Source organism: Camelus bactrianus, chromosome 26 (assembly GCF_048773025.1).
Source record: "Camelus bactrianus isolate YW-2024 breed Bactrian camel chromosome 26, ASM4877302v1, whole genome shotgun sequence".
In the NCBI taxonomy this organism is placed as follows: domain Eukaryota; kingdom Metazoa; phylum Chordata; class Mammalia; order Artiodactyla; family Camelidae; genus Camelus; species Camelus bactrianus.
Window position 1 is genome coordinate 29,119,323 of NC_133564.1, and position 26,601 is coordinate 29,145,923.

At 49.0% G+C, this 26,601-nt stretch overlaps 1 long non-coding RNA gene across 2 annotated transcripts in view; it reads right to left on the reverse strand.

Annotated features, from left to right (window-relative positions):
* Positions 1 to 1,769: 1,769 nt before the first annotated feature.
* LOC123615886 (uncharacterized) overlaps positions 1,770 to 26,601 on the reverse strand; it is a 126,074-nt gene continuing 101,242 nt past the window's right edge. Inside the window, exon 5 of one of the 2 annotated variants that reach the window (XR_012502382.1) lies at positions 1,770 to 4,261. This is a non-coding gene — a long non-coding RNA (uncharacterized LOC123615886). Of the gene's footprint in view, positions 4,262 to 6,117; positions 11,576 to 26,601 lie in introns of those variants that run through there. The other variant, XR_006723696.2, reaches the window with a different exon arrangement.

Below are 26,601 nucleotides of genomic sequence, written 5' to 3' on the forward strand. Positions count from 1 at the left end.
GTGTGTAATGACTTTTGGATGTCTTAACCGATGTAATGTACATTTCCAGGAATTCCTGTCCCCCTCAGGGGACCCTTTCCCCCACGTAGACAAGAGCTAAGACTTTGGTATACCCTCCGCCTCAGGGAAGGGATGGCAGAACAGTAGAGTCAAATGACAACTTTAAAGTTTCGAAAGCTATGTCTAAGCCATGACACAAAGACTTAAAAGAATGTGAGATTAGTCCAAGCCAAGTCATCCCACCAAAAGTAAATAAATATATGTTCTCAAACAGAGAAAACTGAGTCCAAAAGAAAATGGAGATGCTGGGACAGTCCGGAGCAGGGACTCCCACCTGGGCCAGTCTTGAGGAAGGACAGAAGCCTTCTAGAATAGAGAGGGAGCAGAGAGTCGTGTGTCCCCACTCTCACCCCAACTCACTCCATCCCCAGGATGGGGCCCAAGGGTCCAGCAAGCTTCCCTAAGATCTCGCCAACTCCCACTGGTGCAGGGGGAGGAATGTGGAGGAGGTGGGGGTAGGCAGACAGCCTCACAACATTTCCCAGTCCAGAGAGCAGCCGGGTGTTCTCCACCCAGCCACAGTGTCAGGACACGGCGCAGGGAACCAGGAAACATGGTGGAGACAAGGAAGATATTGGAGAGATCCCCTCAGACTTAAGACTGAAGGCCATAGGGGAATGCGGACATCTCAACAGATGCCAACATGGGCAGATGGTCCAGGAAAAGGCCCCTCCAGCCCCACTCTGGCCTCTGCTCTCTGTAAACTTGCCACAGTTTATACACTGCCCAAGGGAAGGTTGGTATGCAAGGCTTCAGATGGACTGAGATGAAATTTTGCCAGCTATGGGGCATCATAGTAGAACGGTTTTGTTACAGAAAAGTTTTTAAAAATACATGTCTTGCACATCTAAGCTTCTGCTTTGAGATTTGAATCTGCCGCAACTGTTGGGCAATCCTTTGTCCTACTGGGATAAAATAGTTCTCCTTTATTTCCATGAATGGCTCGTAGTTCTCTCCCACCCCGTGGAGAGCACACAGAACAGTCTTCTACGGCAGAACAGCTCGAAGGGTGGTGTAGGAATGGATAAGGTCCATAAACCATTTTGTTATCTGGCCTCAACAGGTACAAAACTGAAAGCTCAAGTTTAAGAAACATTACAGTAATTGGACTTCGAGGAGACGTGAGGCACGTGACCAGTGGGTGTGACTTGTTGCATGTAGTGTAGACCTATCGGTGTTCTCAGAATTGTGCGATGCCTTAGTGGTGATGGGAGCCTCATGCTGGACATAAACAGGAGTCACAGAATTAGCCAAGGAGTGGAAGTTTAAAAAGAAAAGGGAAAAACTGGCTCCTTACCAGGAATAAATTTGAGACTCGAGAAGCCCTAACAAGAGGGACTTTGCCCCTCTTCTCACACCTGCCCATCCCACCCTCGGATGCTAAACCATCAGACTTCCCCTGGTTATCTTGCCCATGACAGGTCAGGACCCCGCGATCCTGGCCATTTAGTTCTAACTCTTAGCCTGGAAATTAGGACAGAAGGCCTGCAGCTGGAAGATTCCTGTTTCTTCCAGCTTTTTGCAATTCCCCAGGCCTGGTCTTCCTCTTTGGAGAGGTTCTAACCCTGGCTGGGTGGCCCCAGAGAAATGTGATTTGGGTCTGAACAGGCTTTGCCACACGTCTCTTCAAAGCTTTTATGGTGAGATTCAATACAGATATACAGATCAATTATCTTAAAAGCAGCAAGGAGGCCCATCAAATATTTCTAGCTTTAAACAGGTTTATTTCCATCTGCACTTATCTCTGCTATTTAAACTCCATTGCTTGCAGTTAATCTTATGTAATGCAGCATAAGAGGGCTTATTTACTTTCTAATGACATCAATTGGCCATAAATATTAGACATCCAAGGTTCGTTGAAGCTGTGGGGACAGTTTTCCATTCTTACTTGACATTTGACTATTTGCAGAGCTCTCTCTTCTGTTTGCTCTTGTGTGACTCACTTATCGGCTGTCATAGGCCCATGTTCAATTCATTTAAATTGAATGAACAAGCACATTAGGCAAGGCTGTCAGGAGGAGAGAGAAGGGGAACTTACTGGGATGAGTGATAAGTCAACATGCTGCAGTAGAGATTCTCAGCAAAGCTGCACAAATCAAAATGCTAAATGGAAGCGAAGACACAGCCCAGGGCGACCGGAGGCAGGTGCCTGGAAAGGCCAGGTCCCTCTGCTCTGCAGATGGGGGGCGCCCTGGTGTGAGATTACTGTGGGCCTCCCCAGAGTGGTGGGAAAATTCTTCCAGCAGAGTGGACACTGAATTTAAAGATGATTTGAAACCTCGAAAACCTAAGCTCATTGTTATCTGAAGAGCTGTGAGCAGATTTCACATCATCTGTTTCATCCTCATAAGAATCCCTGATTTTTTGGTCCCCACCTTATAGACCAGGAGCCTGAGGCCACGGAGCCCGGGACTCTGCCATCCCCCCAACCCCGCTGCCTTGACCCCCTTTCTCCCATCACCCTCCTGGGAAGCAGAACTCCAGTGCGGGCAGTGTTGCCGGCGCAGCTCCAAATGCATTTCTTCTCATTAAGATTTCTCCCCCGCACGGATTCACCAGCCAGTGAATCTGGTGAATTCACAGAGAGGTCAGAGCCCTCTCATTTGAAAGCTGCCGGGCGTTTGTCTAGTGTTGGGCCTCTCCCCTCGCACCCCCTCCCATTTTTCATTCCAGAATCCCCTGTCCTTTGGAGACCCTGACACGTGACACGTCTATCCCTCAGTGGGCCCTCAGCCTCAGCAGTCGCCTGTCCTGGATATTCGAAGGCAACTCGGTAGAAAATTCCTTTCATCAAGTATTTGCTGGTTCCCCACTAGGGGTCGAGGATTATGTCTTCTAAACTGCCCCCATTTCCTCCGGGTTGTTAGAAAGTACCCGGCGATATTGGGGAACATGCCAAAAATGCAGACCTCCAGATTTCTCTGATCTTTTTGGAAAAGAAGAGTAGCAATTTTGAAACGGATAATGGTAGAGTCTCTCCTCCTCTCCGTTCATCAGTTCATCCATTATTTTTCCTGCATATTGTGCTCAAGCCCCATGCAGGGCACTGGATAGTCAGTGGTGAGAAAAAACAGCCAAGGTCCTCACATTCAGGGAGCCCACAGCCTAGGAGGAGAGACTGGTGTGTGAACCCAATGAGCCCACTAGTAGATGGATAATTACGCACCACTCCTGTTCTGTGGAAGCAGGTGCCTGAGGGAGGTGGGTGGAGATGGACAGCATCGGGGCATATTTCCTCCTTTACCTGAGATGCAATTAACTCAGTGAAGACTTGAATAGTGTTTAATATAGGAAGAGAGGGAGAAGGATCCTGGAAAGCAGAAGGAGCTTGTGCAAAGGTCCTGAGGCAACATAAGCACAGCCCAGGGAGCTGGGGACAGTGGCGTAGATGAGGTTGGCGGGGTAAGCAGCGGCTGAGCTGAAAAGGGCCATCTAGGCGGTTCAGGCATTCAGCTTTTATCCTCAGACCAATGGGAAATCACTGAAGAGTTAAAGCAGGGCACCGCGTAGACGTAGAAGAGAAGACAGAGGGGACTTGCAAAGACTGGTTAGGACTGTGGAGCAGCTGGGCTGAGAATGATGGCGGCTTAGACGGGTACTGGTGGAGGAGACTCAGTGGCAGGTGGATTCTAGGGCAGGTCAAGTTGATAGGACTGGGTGATGGTTGGTTACATGGGGTGAGGCAAAGGGGGATCTCTGTTGTTACTCACTGAGGTCCTTCCTCGAGTCCCCACTAGGAAGCTCTCAAGTCCTTTAGTGAGCAGAATTCCACTGCCCTGAAAATAAGCCCACCAGGGCTGGGCTCACTATTATTTTTTTCCATTAATGCATTTCAAATATCCAGAAGACAGCCCGGGTCATAGCATGTGCTCAATAAATATTTTCAGAATCCCAGCTACTTCTGTTCCTCTCTGTTCCAGACAGATCTCCACAGCAGAAAAAAACTTCCTTGGATGTAGCTCCAGTCTGAAAACACTTCCCGCACAATTGCCTGCCTCAGAATGTTTGTGACGCTCCAGTGGCCCGGTGGAGAAGCCTGCTTGTCTCAGGGGGAGGACCTCCTCCTGGCTACTTCTCAGGGAAGCTTCTGGTCCCACGGTGACCTCCCTTCTCCAGAAGGTATTATAGACCCCAAGCCCTGGCTGATGGGTGAGGGGATGTCATCCAACTCAGTACAATTCTCTCTTCCAAGGGGTCGAAACTGGGGAGAGAGAAATAAAAACTGAGAAGAGTTGGAACTGAGTCCCTTTAACAGTAACAATTTAGACAGAAAGATGTGAAGTCATTTTGCAAGTGTCCTGAACTGATTGTTCTAGTCTTCTTTTAATTATATTATAATAATTTCCAATCAATCCACTTTTGGGTTTAAACTAGCAACATTTTTGTTTGTTTCTCCCTGAAATCAGAGTGGGAAAATTTTAAACCCAGGATGTGTGCAGCGAGAGGTGTCTGGAAGACTTACTCAAAAACTCCTATGGCTCTTTTCTTCTTGTTTCTTATGGTAGATATCCTTTCGGCTTTAGTTGTCCTGCAAAGGTTTTGCTACATAACTTTCTTTAGTCCTCAGTAAATGTGCGTTATAGAGGGACTGTTTGGCTATGGCTGCAGGTCCTGCAAATAGTTTCCAGAGAAGTTTTCTTGGACCGACTTTGAGAAGCACTGAGCTAGGATTCTGGTTTGCCTGATTCCTTTTGTGGGAATGATCATGAATTGTCCAAAGGCTGGACGGCAAGATCGACCTTGACCTCAAAAGTCCTAACAGTACCTAGATAGCTTGAGCCCCAGCAGTGCTTTGCTCGGGTCACGTTTGCCCCCTTCTGCTCCTCCCACCAGCTTATTAACACAAATTTGGCTTCCTCCCGGAGAGACCACCAGTCACGAGAGAGCCTTGGTACCAGATGTAGACAAGGAGGCCGGAATTAGCTCCCAGAGCCAGGGCTGACAGCCATCACCGTGTGTGAGGATTATTTTAGAAGGAGACACAAGCCAAATATTTATCAGCTAATAATTGCTAGGGCTGGTACCCTCCGCACACCAGAAGCAGAGCTGTCATCTTGGAGATGTTGTGCTGATGGCTACATGTCCAGGCTCTGACCCCAGGGCAGACAGAAGCCAGAGCTCCCAGTGAGAAGCCAGGCAGCCTCGGCAGGGAAGCGCTGGTGGAAAGCGACCCGCCAAGAGGCAGAAGCGTGCAACCTGGCACCCATATGCCTGAGGCAGAGTGAGGGAGGGGCGTGCGAGTGCAGGAATTATCCCGGACAAACTGGCACAGAGGGGGCTGAATGCGGAAGACTTGGGGGTCTCCCAAGACCAGTCACTGATGGATCAGGCCTAGAAAGGTCTTTGAAAACTGGGAGGAAAGTACACAATAGGGAAGCCCTGTCATCATGTGCTTGCCTGCCCCTCCCCAGCTAAAGCAGCGTGGAAGGCACTGTAGGAGGTGGGAAGCCTTCTCTGAGTCCTAACGGGAGAATGGACCGGACCGGTACCCAGGGTGCCAGGCAGAATCTGGTGAGTCTGCGGACGGGAAGCGAGAAGAGCTCTTCATGCCCTCCGCCCACCCTGCCCCTGTCATCTCTTCTCTCCTCAGCTGCTCACACTCCCCTCCCCGACACAGCTGACCCTTACTTTTCACCTTGATGGTTGAATAGCTGGTGACATTCACTGGCTGGGAAGTCCAAGTCTAGCAAAGCCAGGAATTCCTCCATCCCTTCCTCAGAGAGGGAACTGGAGGCAGGAAGCAAAGGCATCCATGTGTCTATGGCAGCCCTCCCTGCACCACCTGGATGTGCTGGCATCTCCCCAAAGGGCTGCCTTTCCGGGAGCCGAGGAAATCCCAGAAGCTGTGGCTTCAGGCCGCAAACAAGGCAGGAGATCTGGCTTCTCTTCCTCTGCCACCCGGCTGCAGTGCCCACCCGGGGCCTGGTTGCTGCCAAAGCCAAGTGACCCTGAGCTCCCCCGGCAGAGCGCTCCCTCTCCATCCCACCTCCTCCCAGCAGATTGCCCCCACTGACAAGGGGCTCGTTCCTTCTCACCCCTGGAGGCGACCAGGCCGTGCGAGGACGAGCACCCCCGCGAGGGAGGTTCAGGATCCGAGCCAGTCGAGTGCAGACAATCTCGGGAGACAGATGGCCAGACGGATGGGCCGGCAGATAGAGGCTCCTGCTCCTTGTCAAGATGACACTCAAAAGTACATCCCCGTCATCACAGGTTGTCAGTGGCGTGTCAGCGCGAGATGCCGTGTGTGTTTTTGGACACTCTGTGAGTTTGGAAGGCTGAGCTGGTTCCCACTTCCATGGCAACGACAAAATTCCAGCCCCAGACGCGAGTCTTTGACTTAGTGTCAGACAACGGGGGGGAGTGGCAGGCAGAGAGGGTGTCACTCCTAGCAGAGAGCAGCACTAGGGTGCAAGGGTGGGCAGGAGGCAGGTTTCTGGATGTCTGTGGGGAGACCGCATGTGGGCACCAAGTGACAGAAGGCAGGAGCTGATGGCTGAGCAAACGGGAGATGCAATCTGTCGGTTTGAGCAAACTGGGGGCAGGGGTTTCCTGAGCACTGGTCCGTTCCAAGACACCTGAGGGTCCTCTGAGTTCAGAAGAAAACCCCTGCTGGTTCAAACTTTGAAGTAGAGCAAGGGATCTGATGTTCTTGTGGCTACTGGACTCCAATTAAAAATAAAGGGGAAAAATGTAAGATTCTCCAAGGACAGTTAGAAGACACGAAATCACAAAATACATATGCCCCTCTTTGACTAAGGCAGCTAAATTTATCCAGACTCTGAAAATACGCTCGTCCACACATGAATGGCTGAGGCTTTGAGCAGCCAGAGACAAGAGGGCTGGGGGCTGCCACCCCGTCACAGTTTCCTCTCTTGTCCTGCTTTCTCTGGTCAATCACGGAAGTCACTGAATCTTGGAATTCTAGATCAGAGAGCCTGTTCCTAGGCTGAGCCCTGCAGACCACTAGCAACGTGACCTGAGATCAGTCACTTTCTCTCCCAGGGTTCCAGTCCCTTCTTATAAAATGAAGAGGCCCTGAGATGGGACGGGGTCTTGCTACATGAACTTGACCATGGGGCTGGTGACAAGGGATCTTCTTTGGTCAATGAAAGATCAGCCAAGTCTGGGGAAACCGCCAACCCCAAACCCCCTCCCCAGAGTCTCCAGAAGTCCCAGCAGCCCAGGCAACATTGTAGCCCAGTGAAATGCATTTTGGATCTCTAATCTCTTAATAAATTTGTATTGTTTTAAGCCACTAAGTTGTGGCTGTTATAGCAGCAATTAGAAACTAATACAGTCCTCTGCAACAGCACTGGCCAGAAGACATAAAAATAGCCAATAAGCATATGAAAAGATGTTTACCATCATTACTGATTAGGGAAATTAAAATGAAAACTTGGACAAGATACTATTTCACACCCACCAGGATAGCTATAATTTATTAAATGGAGTATAACAACTGTTGACAAGAATGTGAAGTAATTAGAACCCTTGTACATTGCTGGTGGGAATATAAAATAAGGCAGGTGCTGTAGAAAACAGGTTGGCTAATTCCTCAAAAAGTTAAATATGTAATAACCACGTGACCCAGGAATTTCCAAAAGAATTGAAAACAAAAACCTAACCAGAAACATGTGCCAGTGCCCATGGCAGCATTATTCACAATAGCCAAAAAGGTGGAAATATCTTGTATGTCCGTCAACAGATAAATGGATAAACAAAATGTAGCCTAATACATCCAATGGAATATTATTAAGCCATAAAAAATGAAATTGTGACACGTGCTACTACATGAATGAAACTTGAAAACTTTATGTTAAGTGTAATAGCCAAACACGAAAGGATAAATATTGTTTGATTCCACTTATACGAAATATCCAGAAGAGGCAAAATCAGAGAGACAGAGGGAGATTAGCGGTCACCACAGGCTAAGGAGACGGGGGAACTGGGAATTATTGCTTCATGGTACACAGGTTCTGTTTGGGGTGATGAAAAGGGTTAAGAAATAGTGGTAATGATTGCACAATATTGCAAATGTCATTAATACCACTGAATTTTAAAAATGGTTAAAATGACAACTTGTATTTTTTATATATGTCATAAAAAAAAAGGACACAAATGAACTTATTTCCAAAACAGAGACAGACTCACAGACATAAAAAATTAACTACAGTTACCAGGGGGAAAGAATGGGGGAGGAATAAATTAGGAATTTGGGATTAGCAGATACTATTATATATAAAATAGATACACAACAAGGCCCTACTATATAGCACAGGGAACTATATTCAATACCTTGTAATAGTCTATAGTGAAAAATAATATGAAAAGGAATATTTATATGTGTAAGTGAATCACTATGCTGTATACCAGAAATTAACACAACATTGTAAATCAACTATACTTCAAAAAAAAAAAAAAAAGAATTAAGAAGAAGAAAAGTGCATTGGATTTGAGACCAGAAGCCAGGAAGCGTGTGGCCTGGAGGAGCTGAGACACTCTAGAGTGGTGGGGTAAGGAATTGATGGCCCAGTCCTGCCGAAATCATGTGGTGAAGGAACCTGAGAGCTGTTCTAGAGATCCTGGGCTGCTAGAGGGTGAAAGAGAATGAGGAGTTGAGGATGGCTCTCCAAGAAACGGTCTCCTGGCTTCTTCCCATGTGAACAGGCCTGAGGCTTGGAGAGATTAGGTGGCTGGAAGGACAGGAAACAGGCAGTGAGGGGCAGAACTGACTTCCGCTACCTTGCACTCTGACACATCACTTGAGTCACGTAACTTAGGTTTTAATTTTGTTTGAAAGATCGGTGTGCCATTGACTCAGTTTGGAGTTGGAGCGATCCTTTTGTTTTCTCGCTGAATTTATTTTCAAGTTTCTAACTCCTTCAAGCCACCCCGCTCCATGAGGCCACTCGCTGGGTAAAGGGGGTTCTGCCCAGTTGAGCCGTGGCTCCCTGAAGCTCTTCTTTTCCCCAAGCCCTTCATCCCCTAATTGCAGACTTACTAGTTCTGCTTTCCGCAGGAGAAGCGTGAGCCCCACCAGGTCAAGGAGAAGTATGTAGATGTTTGTAAATTAATTTCCACGGTTTCATCGTTGCTAATCTTGTCTGGGTTTGTGATTACAGGCCAATGACATATTAATTAGTCACTGTAATTAGCAAGTGTCAGAGGGGGTCCCGGAGCTCCACGTTGCACATACAGGGGGCTGCCTTTGATAGCGGGGTCGACCCAGGCCAGCCTGCCTCCTGTCAAAATCTACCTCTATTCAGTCCATCATCCAAGCCAAGACACATTGTGTGCGTCTTACACACGGACCCCCTTCTCAGCGTAAGCAAGAGCCCCCTGGTGTTTATTCTATATAAATGGAGATATCGAACGATATGATGGGTGATGAGTTAATCAGTGGAATACACAGTGATGCAGGGAGTCCGGAGAGGCAGGAAAACAGAATCCATATCTCAGCCCTGCCAAGGCCTGGTTGTGACATCAGGCGAGTCACCTCACCTGTCCCGTTGAAGCCAGGGTGGGAGAGAGGGTCTTCCTACAGCACGTGTTACTTGCTGTCATTTGAGTCATCACTGTCCCATAGACCTAAACAGATTCTGTGCTCTACAGTAAATCCTTGTTTATCTGTTTTATGTACAGTAGTGTGTATCTGTTAATCCCACACTCCTAACTTATCCCCCTTTTCCCCTTTGGGGACAGTATGTTTGTATTCTATGTCTATGAGTTTCTTTCTGTTTTGTAAATAAAGTCATTTGTATTATTTTTTAGATTCCACATATAAAGGATATCACAATATTTGTCTTTCTCTGTTTAACTTATGTCACCTAATATGATCATCTCTAGGTCCATCCATGTTGCTGCAAATGGCAACATTTCATTCTGTTTTATGGCTGAGTAATATTCTATTGTGTGCGGGGGTGTGTGTGTGGGTGTGGATGTGTATCACATCTTCTTTATCCATCCATCTGTTGATGGACAGTTAGGTTACTTCCATGACTTGGCTATTGTAAATAGTGCTGCCATGAACATCGGGGTGCAGGTATCTTTTTTGAATTAGAGTTTTCACCTTTTCTGGATATATGCCCAGGAGTGGGATGGCTGGATCATATGGTAAGTCTATTTTCAGTTTTTTAAGGAACCTCGGTACTGTCCTCCATAGTGGCTGCACCAATTTACATTCCCACCAACAGTGTAGAAGGGTTCTCCTGCTATAGAAACATTCTTAACCGGAGAGCTACATGGCTGGCTCTCACTTCTGTTAGGCAGGTGTCTGGCCAAACTTCACCTTCTTAGATAAGCCTTCCATGACCTCCCCAAAAAACTGACAACACCCCTCCATTGTCTATTCTTTTTCTGCATAGCTACATCGTTAACTGATATATTTATTATTAACACTTATCATCCGTCTCCCTGCCCTAGAATATAAGCTCTAAGAAGGTAAAGGGTTTTTTTTTTTTCATTTTTATTCACTGTTATATCCCTAATCCCACATAATAATCCCTCAATAAGTCATTGCTAAATGAATGGATGAGTGAATAATTGAAATTCTGAGAGGTAGCCATCTAGACACAGGTTGTGCAGCTCCTGGAAATATCACTGCCTCGTACTCGGGACCACATCATAACCTGACATTCCTCCAGCACGGGAGGGAGACAGGGAGGGAGGAAGGGCCCACATGAGCTTGGAGAATTTAAAAGTGCACAGCCTCCCTACGTTTGCAAACGGAAGCAATCCCTCCCCTGGTTCCCTCGTGTTGCTTCTTAAGTGACTCAAAACACCCTCATTTTTATTCTCTTCCTGGGTCTCCTCCTCTTCATCTCCATCTCAGCAATGCAGTCCCACCACACCTCCAGCCCAAACAGACAACCTTCAAAATCTTAAGAGCCTAGAAGTGGCTGAACCCCTGGACAATTTTCTACCACGGATCCAAGCCTGGGAAGCAGCGGGTTAACAGCATAATCTCCTCCTTGCATTTGGTTACTAAGCGGACTCTACACCCACCTTCCCCGGGAAAACATACGCTGAGTGTCAGAGAGATTGGCCATTTTGCTAAACCATCCAGAAAAGTACGCAAGGCTGATAACCTCCCCCTGAAAAAGAGCATGGAAAATCAGTAACAGCATCTTACAGATTGCAGGGGATAGGCTGGTAGAGAAAAAAAATGGGGATCGACTGATGAAACAGGGCATCAAAAGCAGACCATTTGGTCCACACAAAAGTCCACTTCCACCAGAGTGAACTGCGCTCACTGCAATCACGGGAAGTCATTCCACCACGATGGTCTCAGCTTAGTGCGTCCATACTGCTCAACAGTAATACATCCTTCCAAGGGCTCCTTGCTTCCCAGTTCTCTATATTTTCATGGCATCTCGTAGCTTTTTTAAAAGTTTTTAAAAATAGCCATTGTTGTCTAAGATGCCCTTTTACACTTGCAAAGAATTTTTCCTTCAGGTGATTTTTCATTCCACAGACAATTTGGTGGGGAGAGGTGTGTAGATTTCTCTCCATTTTTCTAAGAAAGAAACCAAGATGGAAAATAAGTAAAAAAGTATATATACTAACTATCCATCGCCTCGATGTGACACTTTACAAATCATGACATACTTTTTGTATGCATTATTTCATTGATTATCCATACAAGCTAAGTAAGGTAGGAAGATACAATTAGACCCATCTTATATATAAAGAAACTGAGGCTCAGAAAATAGCTAATTTAGCTACATTCCCACAGTTGGTTAGAGTGCAGTTTCAAGACTCAGACCTAGATGTTAAGATGTTGAGATGTTAAGTGCATTATTCTTTCCACCATACATAGCTGGGCCTCTATCCAATTCAACTTTAAGACATTATATGCTAAGTATATTCTAAAATGGCCATGAGCTATGCAGTGTGGACGGGGCATGAGCTGGAAGCCTGCAGAATGTAGATGTAAGTCGCATGTTAGTGTCAAGCCAGCTTGCCGGAGAGACTTCTCCCCAGAGAAGGCTGGTCACCATGTACTGTCTCCTTCCCTGTAAAGAGTCAGTCTCTCTGTCCTGCAGAATGGGACTTGGTGGGTGGACAGAGAGGCTTCAGTGCCAGTTAGCATCACCGCAAAACCAACATTATCAAAAGGTTCAGTCAAACCTATAGAACAATTTGTCAGTCAGGACAGATGGGCTACACTGCGTCCCCAGTGGCAGACTGGCCTGTGATAAATCCTATCCTTACCACTGGGGCCTCAGACAAGCTGTCTGATGCCACTGAGCCTCAGTTTGCTCAGCTGTGAATGGGGTACTATTTGACTTCTCTCCAAAGTGTATTGTGATGCTTCAGAAAAGTGACAGATGTGGAGCATCTGGCTTTAGTTCCAGACCACAGACGGTGCTCAAGAAGCGATTGCTTCCTTTCTTCTCTCCTATGGGCAGTAGAAACTAGGAGACGGGAGCTGACAGAACATTGGATTCTCATTTGCTAACCTGTTTAATGGGACATGCAATTCCTATCCGTGTAGTCCAGAGGCTGGCCTGTGATAATGTGGGTTCTGTCTGTGTCTACTGAATCAGATTGGTAGAAAGGCGTTCCATCTGTTTGTATAGCTGTCTCTCTGTAGCCCTCTCGACAATTAACAAGTAGCCCAAAGGGAAGGAAACTTCCCTTGGTTTTTACTTAGGGCACGTAATAGAAGTCAATCCACAGGCAAGCTACCTGTGTCCACTTTTGGGGCATGGCAGAATAGAAAGAGCCACAGGCTGGAATCAAGGGTCCTGGGCTCCCTCTAGATATTGCCTTGAATGTGCTGTGCCTCAGTTTTCTCATCTGTGAAAAGGGAATAATAATCTCTTCCTCCATAGCAGAGATAGCGTTTGGAATCAGGATGTGAAATGCAGCACCTGGGCGACACTAATATTACTCAAAAGACTGGGTTGGTTTTCAGTTTCCCATGGGGCGCCCATGGTATGTCAGGAGTCCGCATCCTACATCCCACCCCCACCCCTCTGCATGACTTCCGGCTCCTTTGTAAAGCCCTGGAGCTCTGGCAAGGGGCTCTGAAGCCTGCCGGGAGAGAAAGAAGCTCCTGCAGCCAAAGAGCTGCACCTTTTGAGTGAGCTGCTAAACAGAACAATTTATAGGTCAATAAACACGGGCAGATGGAAGGCATGGAGTCTACTGCCTGGCTGGAGAGGACCTGGGCTGGCTCCACCCCTGGCGATTCACTGAGGAGGAGGCGGGACTTGGACGGGCGGAGGGTGCAGGGAGCAGGCGCTTCAGGTGCAGACTCTGAGCTGGATCTCCAGCCCCGAGGGAGTGCGCACCTGCCCCCACCTCCATTCTGTGAAGGGGCCATCGAGGCAGGAAACCCAAACCAGAACGATGCTGCAGAACAGGGCAGAAGAGCTCAGCTTCCTGTGCCCTCACCTGGAAGGGAAGCAGCCGCGGGTGCCCAGAAGCCCCCTCCCAGAGCCTGTGCCGAGGCAGGGAGAGCAGGAGCGCTGGTCCTTCTCAGAGACTGGAGCCGCAGCTGGTGTCCCACTTTGAGGGGGCTGTGCCTCTTTAGAAAGACTCATTGGTCAAAGACCCTGTGGGCTGCAGCTCTGCTCTTTTCAAAAAGCACTTTTTATAAAACAAGAGATATTATTTAAGCAAGAGTTGGGAGAAGCCAAAATCCATGTCGCTGAAAGTCTTCTTCCCTCACCAAAGACTGAATCCATGCCCCTGCCAACCCCCACACCCCATACCTAGTTCCTTTAAATGGAGAGCTCCCATGATGCAATTAATATGACTTTGGTGGGGGAATTGGATTTCTAAGCAATCTGCAATCAAAAGCAGGTGTTCCAGTAGTGGAGTGAGAAACCCCAGCTGCTGCCTCCCGCCCTCCAGCCCCATCCCCTACCTGTCCCCATGCAGGACCCAGGGCTGGACTTGAACCTGCTTGCTGCCCCACTGCATGGGGAGTTTTGCAATCTCCTGTCACAGACTTCAGGGCACACCCACCACCCTGACAGCACAGAGCAGGACCCCGGAGTCACGGAGCCAAGCGGAGACCTGCCCTCCCCCTGCCTGTCAGCTGCCTGGTCCGACCATGCTACCATCAGAAGCTGGAGATGTGACACATCTACCTGTATGTCAGTGGCAGGGGGACACCGGCATGTCAGGGCGCAGGCAGCTGATAAGCAGGCCATTTGTTCCTTTTTAGTGGAGTTGGGGGATGCAGCGTAACAGCCGCAAAAAGCACAGAAAGGCTTTCTTCTAAAGCTTAGCCTTCAACCCCTCCATTCAGCATCATGTCAAATCCAATGAGGGGGCAAAAAAAAAAGTCCAGGGAGGGAAAACAGTTTTAGCTGGTGAAGCCACCATTGGCCCCCTTTCTTCAGAGAAGCCCCCCTCTCTCCGGGTCCTTGTGTGATTCACCCACTGTCTGTGTGACTCTGCCAAATCCCAGCAGATGAGGCCAGGAAGGAGACAGGGGTCACATGGTCATCACAGCTTTGTGGCTCTCCTGCCACTTCTCCCTGCCACCCACTTGCCCCATGAGAGGATGTTTGGTGCTTGGCTCAGCGGGACCACCACGGAGCTGCTGAGTGATGCGGAGAGAAGCCAGCCCCTCCACTCAACGCCCACTTTAAGAAGTGTGGGATACACGTTCGCCTTGCTCTCCTCCTCGGGAGGAAACAGTCCTGAATTTGTCTCCTTTGTCATCTACATTCTAGCTACGAAGAGTCCCAGCTACCTACCCAGCCAATAGGCAGAAAAGATGTATTTACTCCAAAAGGCACCAAGTTTAAAAATAGAGAGAATAGATAGCTACCTACAGGGGGTGGTGATTTCAGAGGTCCAGGAAAGCTCGCCCCATGAGCTGACCATTATCTCCCTCAATCGAATGACTAATGGCTTGAAATCCCACCATTAAAGTCTCATTCTTTTGTTTTGGGCGCTGCTCAGCTACAAATACCCAGGTTAGACAATACTCCCAGTCGCCTGGGGCGTTTGAACTTCAGACAGAAGGAGCAGAGATTTTTACTTGAGATGCAATTTTTGGTAGAAGTAAAGAAAGCAAATCTGCACAGGAAGGCGCTTCCCTGAAGGGATGCAGACGGAGGCAGGGCTGGCAGGGGTCGACCTCACCCTCATCAGTGACCTGCCTCCTGGGGAGCTGGGCGGGCTCTGAGGACCGAGGGGTCCACCTTCTGCTTCAGCGAGGATGCACCCTTCTTACCATAGAGATGGCTCTCGGGAGGTGGAAGGGCGAGGCTCAGGGAGAGAGACATGTGGCCACCAAGTTGCCAGGAGAAAGCACTGAGCTTTCCAGAGGCAGGGCAGGGGAGCCACCCCCTGGCGCCCCTCTACCACCCCCCTGGCAGGATGCTCAGCCTCCCGGTACTACCCACTTGAGCTGAGCGCCTGACAAAGCTCTCAGCCACCCTGGGCATTTGCTGACATATGGCCCCAGCCATTTCCCCTGCTTCCTTTCCTCCGTCTCCGTATAGAATCATATGCGATTAATTGATTTCCTGTCACTCTTTTAGTACAGAAAATTAATTTCAGAGCAACCTTGTTTTCTCAGGGTATGAATCCTGTACACGCAGAGTAATTCAGCTGCTCCATTATTCATGAGGGAAAATAGTGATGGAGAACGCGACGGAGACACCCCAAGGCCACAAACGGATCGTCTGTGTTACCGATACAACAGTATTCCACCGGCACCACTAAATAATTCACACCCACAGCTCCGTCTGGGCCTGCGCACCGCCCGCTCGGGATGTGGCTGGGGAGAGGCCTGGCTGTGACATCTGGGACACTGGCAACGACAACATGCAGAGTCGAAGCCCCCGGGGCCTCGGGATGCTGTGGGCGAAGGAGACTGGGACCGGGCCCCTTACAGCGTCTCTCACAGCACAGCTCACACGTCTCTAAGAGGGTGACAGATGTGTCATTGGGCCCCTGAGAGGGAAACGTGAAAGCAGGCCCTTTAAACTCCAAATGTAACTCTAAAGAGGGCAAGCAAGACACCCTGGCCATTCAGATTAAGCAGGTCAGCTCATCTCTCTGGGCTTCAGATTTTAAGATTTTCTGTTTGTTTGGCTTTGTCTGTTTTCAGCCTAGCCATTTGTCAACTCATCTGAGGCATTTGTTAAAAACAGAGATTCTTAGACGCAAAGCAAGGCTCTTGAACCAGATCTCCGGTGAGTTCGTGTTTGCCACGAGCTCTCCTTCTCCCAGGGACAGCTGCCCTGGGTGAGGCCCAAGGACCTCTCCACATCTGCCACTCTCCGAGGATCCTAACAGTGAGATGCACCAGCCCACGCCTGTGCAAGGAAGGGCTGCCTCGAAGGGCCCTGGTAACAAACGGAGCAAATGGGAGAAGCAGAGGGAAAGGAACCTGGCCTGGCATGTAACACAGCTCGTCAGCCAGGACTCACGTGGCTGAAGACAGTGAAAGGACATGGGTCTTCGTTGCCTCCAAAAGAAAGACAGAGGCCCCAAGTGCGACATCCAGGCCATCTCAGAATGGACACGTGTGCTGGGCTGGATTCCAAGATGGCCCCAAGATTCCTGCCCTCTGGTGTGCACACCCTGTGGGACACCCTCCCTTGGGTTTGGGCAGGAATTGTGAATAGCATGGGACGTCCTTCCCATGATTGGGTAGCTAATACATTGACTTTAATCCAAAGGGAAATTATCCTGGGTGGGCCTGGCATAATCAGGTGAGCCTTTAAAAGAAGTTAGGCTCAGAGAGACATGCTCCTACTGGCCTGGACCAAGCCAGCTGCTACGTGTGAGACCATCTATGCTGAGTCCCTCTGACTAGAATCTGAGAGGAGCCCCTAGTGGCTGCAAGTGACCTCCGGCCAACAGCTAGCAAGAAAACAGGGACATCAGTCCTACAACCACAAGGAACTGAATTCTGTCAACAGCCCAGATGAGCTTAGAAGAAGACCAGAGCCTCGGATGAGATTACAGCCCACTCACTGACCTTGGTTTAGCCTGATGAGACCCTGAGCACAGAACCCAGATGCCCCCCACCAGGACTCCTGGTGCACAGACACTGGGAGATAATGAATGTGTGTTGTTTTAAGCCACTAACTTGTGGCCATTTAAGTTGTTAGGCAGCAATCCAAAACTAATCTAACATGCAATGAAATAAAAACAATAGGACATGTACCCCTTTACAGTTTACAGGGCACTTCCAAAGCCACCCTGACCCATCTCTGTGCACCCAGTGCTTGCCCTTCACATGGTGCCCGGGAAGTGATCACAGAACAGGTCACCTCATGCTGATAGTCAGGTGATGCCATGGGGCTGAGAGGACAGTTTGGGGTTGTTGGTTTTTTTTGTTTTTTTTTTTAATCTCTGTTGTACAGATGGAGAAATTGAAGCCCAAGTAAACTTCTCTGAGGTCATATAAAGAGTCTGTAACAGAAGCAGGGCTCAAGTTCAGGCCTTCTGAGTCCAAGGCCAGCTATCTGGGTTGAAAATGGCCATCCCAGCACCATCGTCTCCAAGAAAAGAAGGTTGTTTTATGCTTGAGTCCCAGGGTCTTAAAAATCTATAAGTCTCTGGGAAAGGAAAACCAGAGTGGTCAGAGTCACCACAGGGTGGTGACTCTCCCTCCTCCCACACGATGAGGGGACAGGGGCCTGGCCCCGAGAGGTCGGCCCTGCTGCAGACTTCGAGTCTGCAGTTGCCCCACTGCCCACACACTTTCCAAGACCTTTCAGCTGAGCCTGTGTGTGCAGCCCAGCCTCCCGCCCTCCCTCGACCCAGCCAGCCTGCTGATCAGCAGGCTTATTGTCATTTGTCATTAACTGTGTCCGGTCAAAGCCAAGCAAAAACTGGGAAAACCGGTTTGCACCCGTGCGCTCTGACTGCTGGTGTTTCTGTGGAGTGTTAGCAGGAAGAAGCCTCCCGAGAGGAGCTGTGAAGGCAAAAAAGAAAAAGTGCAGAAAAGAAGGTGGGAAAGCTACCCTCCCTGACTGCAGACTTCACAACACAGCCACCTGGTACCACTCACCATACGCAGCAGCCCCGTGCAAGGCCCAATAACCTCCTTCCAAATGGTAATAAATCCCCTTGGACCCCAGCACACTTGTAATTTACAACTTGGCTAAAATGAACATTATTTCAAGCTAAGCGTATTCTCAGAGGTGCGGGAGAATGTGGCAGCTTTCCTGCTGACAGAGGAGTTTCTTTTTAAATGTCACGCATTCGCTTTCATTACTTCCAAATAATTGCCCGGAAAGATCAGCTGCTGGACAGGGCTGCCCACTTTACATCACTGTGAGTCAGTTTCATCAGCATCAAAGGAGCCCCTGGGAGCTGGGTCCAGCCTGGGGCGGGCTCAGTCCTCAGTGGCCGGCTCCTATTGGTCCCTTGGCTGCACGGGAAAAGGTGCCTCCATCATTCTCTGGGGACAGCTCCAGGTAAGACGGAATGTTGCCTCTAGATAGACAACGTGATCTGTCATCACCGTCCCCATCAAATAGCGTTCTCCTGCATCCGCTGGATTAGAATGTCACTGGCTGCCCGGCCGTGCACATCATGTTTGTTATCCGGGGCTAACTGAAGGGAGTGTATATGCCTGTCTCTCGTGGAAGCTGGCCCTTTGGCCAAGGGAATGGAGTAGCAGGAAGATGTAACTCACTGCAGTTAGGCAGGATACCATCCCTTCTTATTCCCACAGGAATATATTTTGTGGAAAGCCTGCTTTTGATTCTAACACAGTCTTTGCTTCTGGGGCTCTGAGTTTGGTTATCGACTGCTGCATAGCAAACCACCTCCAAACTGGGTGGCTTAATTATTTCTTGTGATTCTGAGGGTTGGCTGGGCCCAGCTGTGTGGTTGTGCTTCTCCATGTGATGTCAGCTGGGGTTTCAGTCATCTGGGTGTTAGACTGGGCTGCAGGTACCAGTGGGCTCACTCACACATCTGGCGCCTTGATTTGGAGGGTAGGAAGACCGGACTCCGTTGGGCAGGTGGACAGCTGGGCCTTTCTCTCTGTCCATCACATGGTCACAGGTCTTTTCTATCTCCATGTGGCGTTTCCACATGGTCTCTCCTCGTGGCTTCTGCAAGTCACCTGGACGTCCATGTGGCTGAGGACTCACAAAAGCACAGAAGTAAAAGCTCCCAGGACTAACACTGGGTCATTTTGCCACATCACACTGGCTAAAATGAGCCACGAGGCTATCTCGGATTAAACACGGAGGGGCAAAGACAAGGGCGTGAACCCTGAGAAGCAGGATTCATGGGGGCCCATCTTTGGAGACTTAGCTCTGAATCAGGAAGACAGAACAGAGACAAGCAGGAAGGCACATCTCCTCTGTGCAATCTGCCCAAGTAACTGCCATCGCTCTGGAAGACGGTAAATATAACAAGTTCCTTAGGGAGTCTCCGCTCATTGGGATATAAGCGTGAAATAGTTTTATTTCTTCCCATCACTGCCTCAAATTGTGATGCATTTAATGTCCCTCTCCTGTAAGCGAATGACGTCCCAAGCAGCTGCTCCGACGTGCTAGTCACGTCCACTGATTAAAATCGCCCAGTTCAGCATGTTTGAGTCATTAGGGAACTATTTTCTTTGGGTGTGATTATGGTTTGGCGATTATAAAGGAGAACAGCCTTCATTTTGAGAGACATTTAGGGGTGAAGTGTCACGACATCGCAGTTTACTTTGAAACTGACAGGTGGATAGACAGACAGACATGCGCACAGGCCAACTAGTCACGGACAACGAGTGAAACTCGGGGTGGTCCGAGGGAGGTTCATCCTTCTAATCGTTCGACACGTCTGCATTTTTTTTAATTTACATAATTAAAAAGTTGAAGAAGAAATCCAGTCCACTTGACCACTTCAATTTTACGTTGAATTTAAAGTGATTCCTCTTCCCCGTCTTTGGCACAACCTGACGCCGGAGGAACTCGAAACCCACTGTGTTGGAGGCAGAAGCGTCCTCCTGGTCTGTGTGTGACTGTAATTGCAACCGCGCTGGCTTTGGGTGACTCCTCTCATCAGCGCTGACGGGAGTTACTCCTCCTCGCGGGGCACGTGCTGGCATTTGGGGAGGCTCCTGCAGGTCCCCCACCGTCCTTTGCCAGGTGAGCCCCATCTCCGGCTCTCCCTCCTCCACACCATCCCCCTCTTCTCTTGACACCCCTAGTCCACTTCCAAATTTCTTGCTCCTGGGTCCCTTTCTTGAGGATTATCTCTTTCAAGTGAGACGCGGGCACTGTGGCCAGGCCAGGAGACTCCACTGGGCCACCTCGGCCGAAGAAGAATTTGCAGAGCCAGCGGGGTGGGGGGTGGGGGACAGCCTACTGCACGGCTGTCCCTTCTCGAAGCCCGCACTGTCTCCAATTCTCTTTCGCTCGTTCTGAGGCAAGCCTGTGAGTCCCCTTGGTAAGACATCCACCCGGGGAATGAAAAGGTGAGCAGTGTTTATAAATGGGTCCTCCTTACTTGGTTTGTGAGGAAAACAGGGGGTGGAACCTCCCATTTCCTCCCTCTTTCACTAAACACCGTGCTCCCCACAAAGCAGACATCTACCCCCTCCTGGCCCCCAGTTCTCTCCTTCCACGGACTGAGGTTCAGTGGTGCAGAGGGCCATTGATGACTGTCGGGGTGGGGGTGTCAATATTGACTGCCCCTTCACAGGAAGCTGTGGGAGAAGGTTCAAGCCAAACTTAGTTTCCTCTCATTAAAATGTGGGATTTGTTGCCTCCTCTCTTCAGCTGTGGACCTTAATCATTGATCTGGGGGCAATGGGAAAAAAAGACTCTACTTCCTCTTACAGAGGCATAAATATGGTTAATGTATCTGGGCTTAGAAAACCCGGCTTACAGACAATTCAGCTACCAACTTGCTGTGTGACCTTGATCAATCACTTAGCCTCTCTGGTCCCTAGGGCTGGTTGGTAAGGGCTCACCAACTGGTCCAGTAGGTTTCCAAATGGGTGTTACAGACTTCTGGGGCTCCTGAGAGGTCCTTTAGAGGCACCGCAAATATTGCCATGCACCTGACCGAACAGCAAAGAGTCTGCTCGGCCAGGGAATTAGTACTTCACTCCTAACCTATTTCTTACACTGCAGTTCCAGGTACGATTTTCATTTCATTTCGAAAAAGAGTTTTGCTCCAAAAATATTTGCAAGCTATTCATCAGTCCAACTGCCTCATTTGACTGCCACCAAAATCCCAGCCTCTGAGGAATGGTTGATGTCTGATGGGCTGTCAGGGCCATTTAACATACCACTGGTTCTCTTCCTGAGAACCAGACGAGAAAGTGGTCCCCAGATTGCAAGCAGAGAGAGGAATCTTTTGAAATGTCATGTCCAGGGGAGACTCGCTCCCTGCTTTGGTCTGCTGCGCATGTGTGTGTGTGTGTGTGACTGTGTGTACCTCCCCCTCAGTCTGCCTATTGTTGGGAGGCAGGATTAAATTTAAAACTGCACAAGACATCTGAGGCAGGGTAATCAATCACTTCATCACTGCCACTGCAGATGAAGGGAGCGGCGGGACAGGGCTGAGGATGCAGGAACATGGATAAGAGTCCCCAGCAGAAATCGAAACTTGCTTTGAATGAAGCTCAGGGCAGTCCCCAAACATCTGGTGTCCTGGGAGAGCCTGGAGGGGAAGGGTTCTGGAAGGTCTTCTTCAGTTGGAAGCAAAGCTCATTCTTCACACACAGGATCTCGAAGAGGTCACTGGGCATCTGTCTGCTGAATCACCCAACCAGGACCCAACCACATCCTGTGTGGAGTCCAGGATGTCCCTTTACTGCTGGAGCAGCAGGGTGTCAGGAGCTGGGAGGGCCCCACTGTCACCCGGTCGGGGTCCTCCCAGAGGCCACCGGGGCCAGGCTCTGGCAGGGGGACTGCAATCTGTCAGCTCTGAGTGGCATCAGCAAAGTCCACGTTCCTGTGTCCCGTGTCCTCTGCATAAATGCAATTTCCCCAAATGTCAGGAGGAAGGCATTACAGATAAAACATTGTGTGTGTCTTTGACCCAGTAAGTGCCGAAATCACAGACCTCGTTATTCTGACACGAGAGAATGTTCTCTTTCTCTCTCCCAGTGCGGGCTGACTGCCGCTGTTTTCCTAGCTACGGACCTAATTGCCAAAGGTGCTAACCCACCGCAGGAAAACAGGCCTCACCTACTGCCTACCCTGAACTAAATGCCAGCTCTCCTTGTGTGACCAAAAGAAAAAAAAAATCTTAAAGGCAGCTCACAACAGGACATTGAGGTGCAAGTATCTTTGATCAGAACTTTACTGGGAGACTGAAGAACAAATAGACTTGACCTTGAATCACCCTCTATGACTCCTCCTGGCACCCGACTTTTGGTGCTCGGACAGTCTGGATGCTGGGGTAGAAACAAGAATTATGGGGTGGGGGAGTGATATAGCTCAGTGGTAGAGAGCGTGCTTAGCATGCATGAAGTCCTGGGTTCAATCCCCAGCCCCTCTGTTAAATAAATCGATAAATAAAAACCTAATGACTCTCCACCAAAAAAAAAAAGGAAAAAGGAAAAAGACTATGAACATGCAGGAACAAGCCTGTGTTTGAACTCTACTCCCAATACTTTTTATCTGTGTGCCACACTCCAAGTGTCAATCCTCTTCAGTTTTATCTTCTCATCTCTAAAAATAAAGGCTGCTGTAGGATGGCTATAAGGAATAAAGAGAGACTGGGTGCAAAGATGTGTGGCAAATGATTGGTGCTGAAAACATTTGCCAGAGTCAAATCTGCAGTTCCACATCAGGATGTCTTCAGTGCATCAGCCATTCACTCAACAAACAAAGAAGTATCTACTGAGCCCTCTGATCTTGACGCCAGATGACCTGGGCTCACCTAATACTTGTTGAATGAATGAATTGCTTTTCAGCCATCGCTGGGTGACTTCGGGCCAGTCCCTGAATTGCTCTCACTGTTTCACAGCCTCTAAAACACAGGGTTAGGCGGGATTCTCTTGAGGCAGCCGTCCAGTTTTGACGCTGCGTTAGGTGAGTGGCCCGTGTCGGGGCACAAAGGGATTTAAGATAGACTTCCAGCTCTCCCAGGTCTTGGCATCTAGTCAACGAGATGAGGTGGGCCTGCACTGAAGGTGGCGGATGACTGAAGGTAGGGTGCGAGGAGCACAGGTAAGGGGTAAGTGGTCCAGGCGTCCAGAAGAGAAGGGAGGGCTGGTGGTTGGAGGAACAGAGGCCAGGCCTGCACCTCGGAGGAAAGATGGACTCCTTCTGGGCCAGGTGTGAGAAAATGCAGAGTGCAAGCTGGAATAAGCACATTCCTTGGAATTTCAGCTAAATTCAAGTCGAAGCAGGGGCAGTGCTTGCAATGCCAATGGAAGCCTTACAGAGTCTTCCTGAAAGGTCCCTCCCCACGTCTGTCCCTTCTCTTTCCAGACTCCCTCCAGGCTTCAGGGCAGAGCACCAGAAAGCCATCAGCACCGGGCAGCCTGACCTCTTCATTCTGACCTCCCTGCTGGGATTACAGGTGCCCTGCCTTCCCCACCCAGCTGGGGCCCGCCTTCTCCTTCCTAACATGAAGACGAACAAAGGAAAACATATCAATTGAGTTTTTCTGATGATAAAAATAATACTGTTTTGCATTCATTGTGAACTTTGGAAACTATAGACAAGTATAAAGAAGGTAATAATCACCAGTGGTAAATACAGATGATAGAGAGATTCAGAACTGAAAATACCATTTCACATTTTGTTTGTTTTCACATAAGATCCCATTGTGAGAACTTCCCCATGACCTTAGAGCATTATTTGAAAGCATGGTTATTACTGACTGCATAATATTCCAGTGAATGAATTTAACCATAAATTACCTAACGACTCCCCTAGTGTTGGACATTGTGGTTATTTCTGATTTTTAGCTATTATCAATAACGCTGCAATGAACATCCTGTACATAAGTCTCGTCCTATGATTGTTTCCTAGGGTTAAATTCCTAGCTATGGAATTTCTTGGTCGAGGTGTGTGTATGATTTAAGACTATTTATTTCTATCTTTCCAAATGCTCCCCAGTTCACTGATTAGCTAATACAATATTGCTAATTATTAAAGTGTCTCTTCACGATGGTATGACTTATTTCCCCAACTAGACTGTGAGCAAGAAGGCAAGAACCAATTACCCAGGGCACCTTGCATATAGGTCAAGGGATGAGTGTTGAGTGAACAAATAAGGACCACCAGAATCTCAGGGAGTCTTCTCCCACCACAGGGAGCGTTCAACAGGCCTCACTTCGATATCCATCCCAGGCAGCTGAGTTGCTCCAGTGCCAGAAAGATCTCATGATTACTTGGTCTTGCCTACGAAGCAATCCCACACCATAACTTTTAGGTCCTGGTGATTTCAATCTCAGCCTGAAAAAAAGCTTCCTGACAGCCCGAGTTCCCCCTGAAAACAGTGCGCTTGCCTGAAATGTGGTGAGTGATGGCCATGTGACAGGAACGCAGCTAAAGGGGGTCATCCTGAGATGAAATTTAAGGACCATCCAATCCTGAGATGCAGCGATTCCTTTCATTATTGACAATCTCATAACCCCAAAGTGGGGTTGTCTACACCAAGGGCTTTCTTGATGAAAGCTTAGACTGGATGGCAGACTCCCTGACCAGCTCCACAAGCGACGGAAGTGGATTGAGAGCTAAATCAATGATGTTCACAAACCGAAGGTGCCTATTAAATCTTTCTTCCCAGTACCAGTGTAAATCTTCTAAAACGGCTCCGATAGTTCATTGCATCTGTGGCTCTCCTGCAGGAGTGAGTGAGTGGTGTGTCTTCCACATGTTAAATTCCCCCAGGGGAGCCTCCGCCCACAGAGGACCAGAGGGCATTGCATGGAGGGCAGGGAGCAGACCCTTCCTGGCTGAGGACGTCCCCCAGGTGGAGCCATATCATGACTTGAGGACGCGCAGCATAATCTCACTAACTGGAACTAATTAAAGCCAAATGAAGGAATGTTATCAATTCATTTCAAAAAATCATTGACTGATGTAAGAGAAATTCCGCATAACTGCTTGGAAGTACCAGTAACCACAGCCAAGTTAATGACTTGCTTATCTCGAAGTTCCCGGAAGCCTGCTCTGGGGCAGAAGTATGTTGTAGGCAGTGCACCAAATTTCAGGTAAGTGGGTGTCTGGGATGTGTTACTGGGGTTCCGCTTATAAAAAGCTTATTCTCCTATCTTTTTCTCAAGTAATCTCTTCCAGTTTACTTAAATTCAGGCTTATTTGCACCACCTGGAATCTACAAGTGAAGGTAGACTTGGAAGCGCTCCTCTCTGACTTGTCATAGCTCTGAGTTGAGGTCAAAGTTATGGTTGTACTAAGCCTTTGAAGGAAATGCAGGACTTTCCCACTGTTTCTAGGGGTGGCCTGGAGGACGAGGACCATATCCTCTGTCTCCCCAGCTTTACCGGAAGAGAGAGGCAGAGAAGGATGCTATTGAAGTGGTGCTCTTAATCCCCAGGAGGCAGAGAGATGATCAAAGTACAAAAATGCCATGGCCATCCTGAATCCTGAATCCGGTGAGCAGTGGGATGAGCTGGCAAGGGACCGGGGTGGAGGGGATGAGGTGGGGGGGGGGAGCTTTGTTTCTGTTAATTAATAACCACCTCAGCTGTTCACCTGCAGGAAAGGTGAGGACAAAACACATCTCAAGCTTGGACCGTTTCAGGTGACTCTTGGGGCTCTTGTGTTTCAGCATCGTATTACCTTTGTCCCGCCCCGACTTACACCATCTGGAAATGAGTGATATGCTCTGGACGGCAGTTTGGCTGCCGTTTCCTCCAAGTCCAAGCCCCCAGGGGACTCCTGATTCTCCTGCCCAGCGGCTCAGCCTCCTGGTCCTCCTCAGGTCCATGCCAGGATATTTAGGGAGTGAGATTCGATCGATTCCCCATTTTTCCCACCTTTCATTCCACCCCACCCCGCACCCAGGCACCCACAACATGTTCATTAATGAGTGCGTTTAATCAAGTTTATGAAGTCTCTTTATTATCAATAACCCTAATCGCTCTTAATTGCTGCATCATTAGTTCGGCCACGCTGAACAGCGGCAGCTAGGCGGAGCAGTAAATGACAACGCCAGAAAAATGACTCGCTGCCTGAAAGGCTGGGAGGAAGGAACTGACAGGAGAAGAGGCAAAGGGAGGAGAGAAGAGACTTTGAGCAGTGAGCGAGCGAGCGTGCAAGGCGGCTGCCGCTGGGCAAAAAGGGGGGGAGGGAGATGCCATTAAGAGGTTCGGCCAGGTGTAAAGATGCCGGCGAGCCAGTTTGCGTATTTCTAAACTTTGGGGAGCTCTGCATCAGCCGTGTGAGTGAACGTTCTGCTTGACAAAAGTTGATGTTATGTTAATATCTAGCACCTGCCACCCTCGGGGATCTCCAAGCCCTCTGCAAACTCCGTCGTGTTCCAAGCCAAATGCTAGGAGGATGCGACATGAAGGATGCACCTTGTCGTTGGGAAAGCAGCAAGGGGCGGCCCGCTGCAGGTCTTTGTCAAGACACTCACTCTCCTACCTTTACGTGTTCTTGAAGGCTCTGCTCAAGC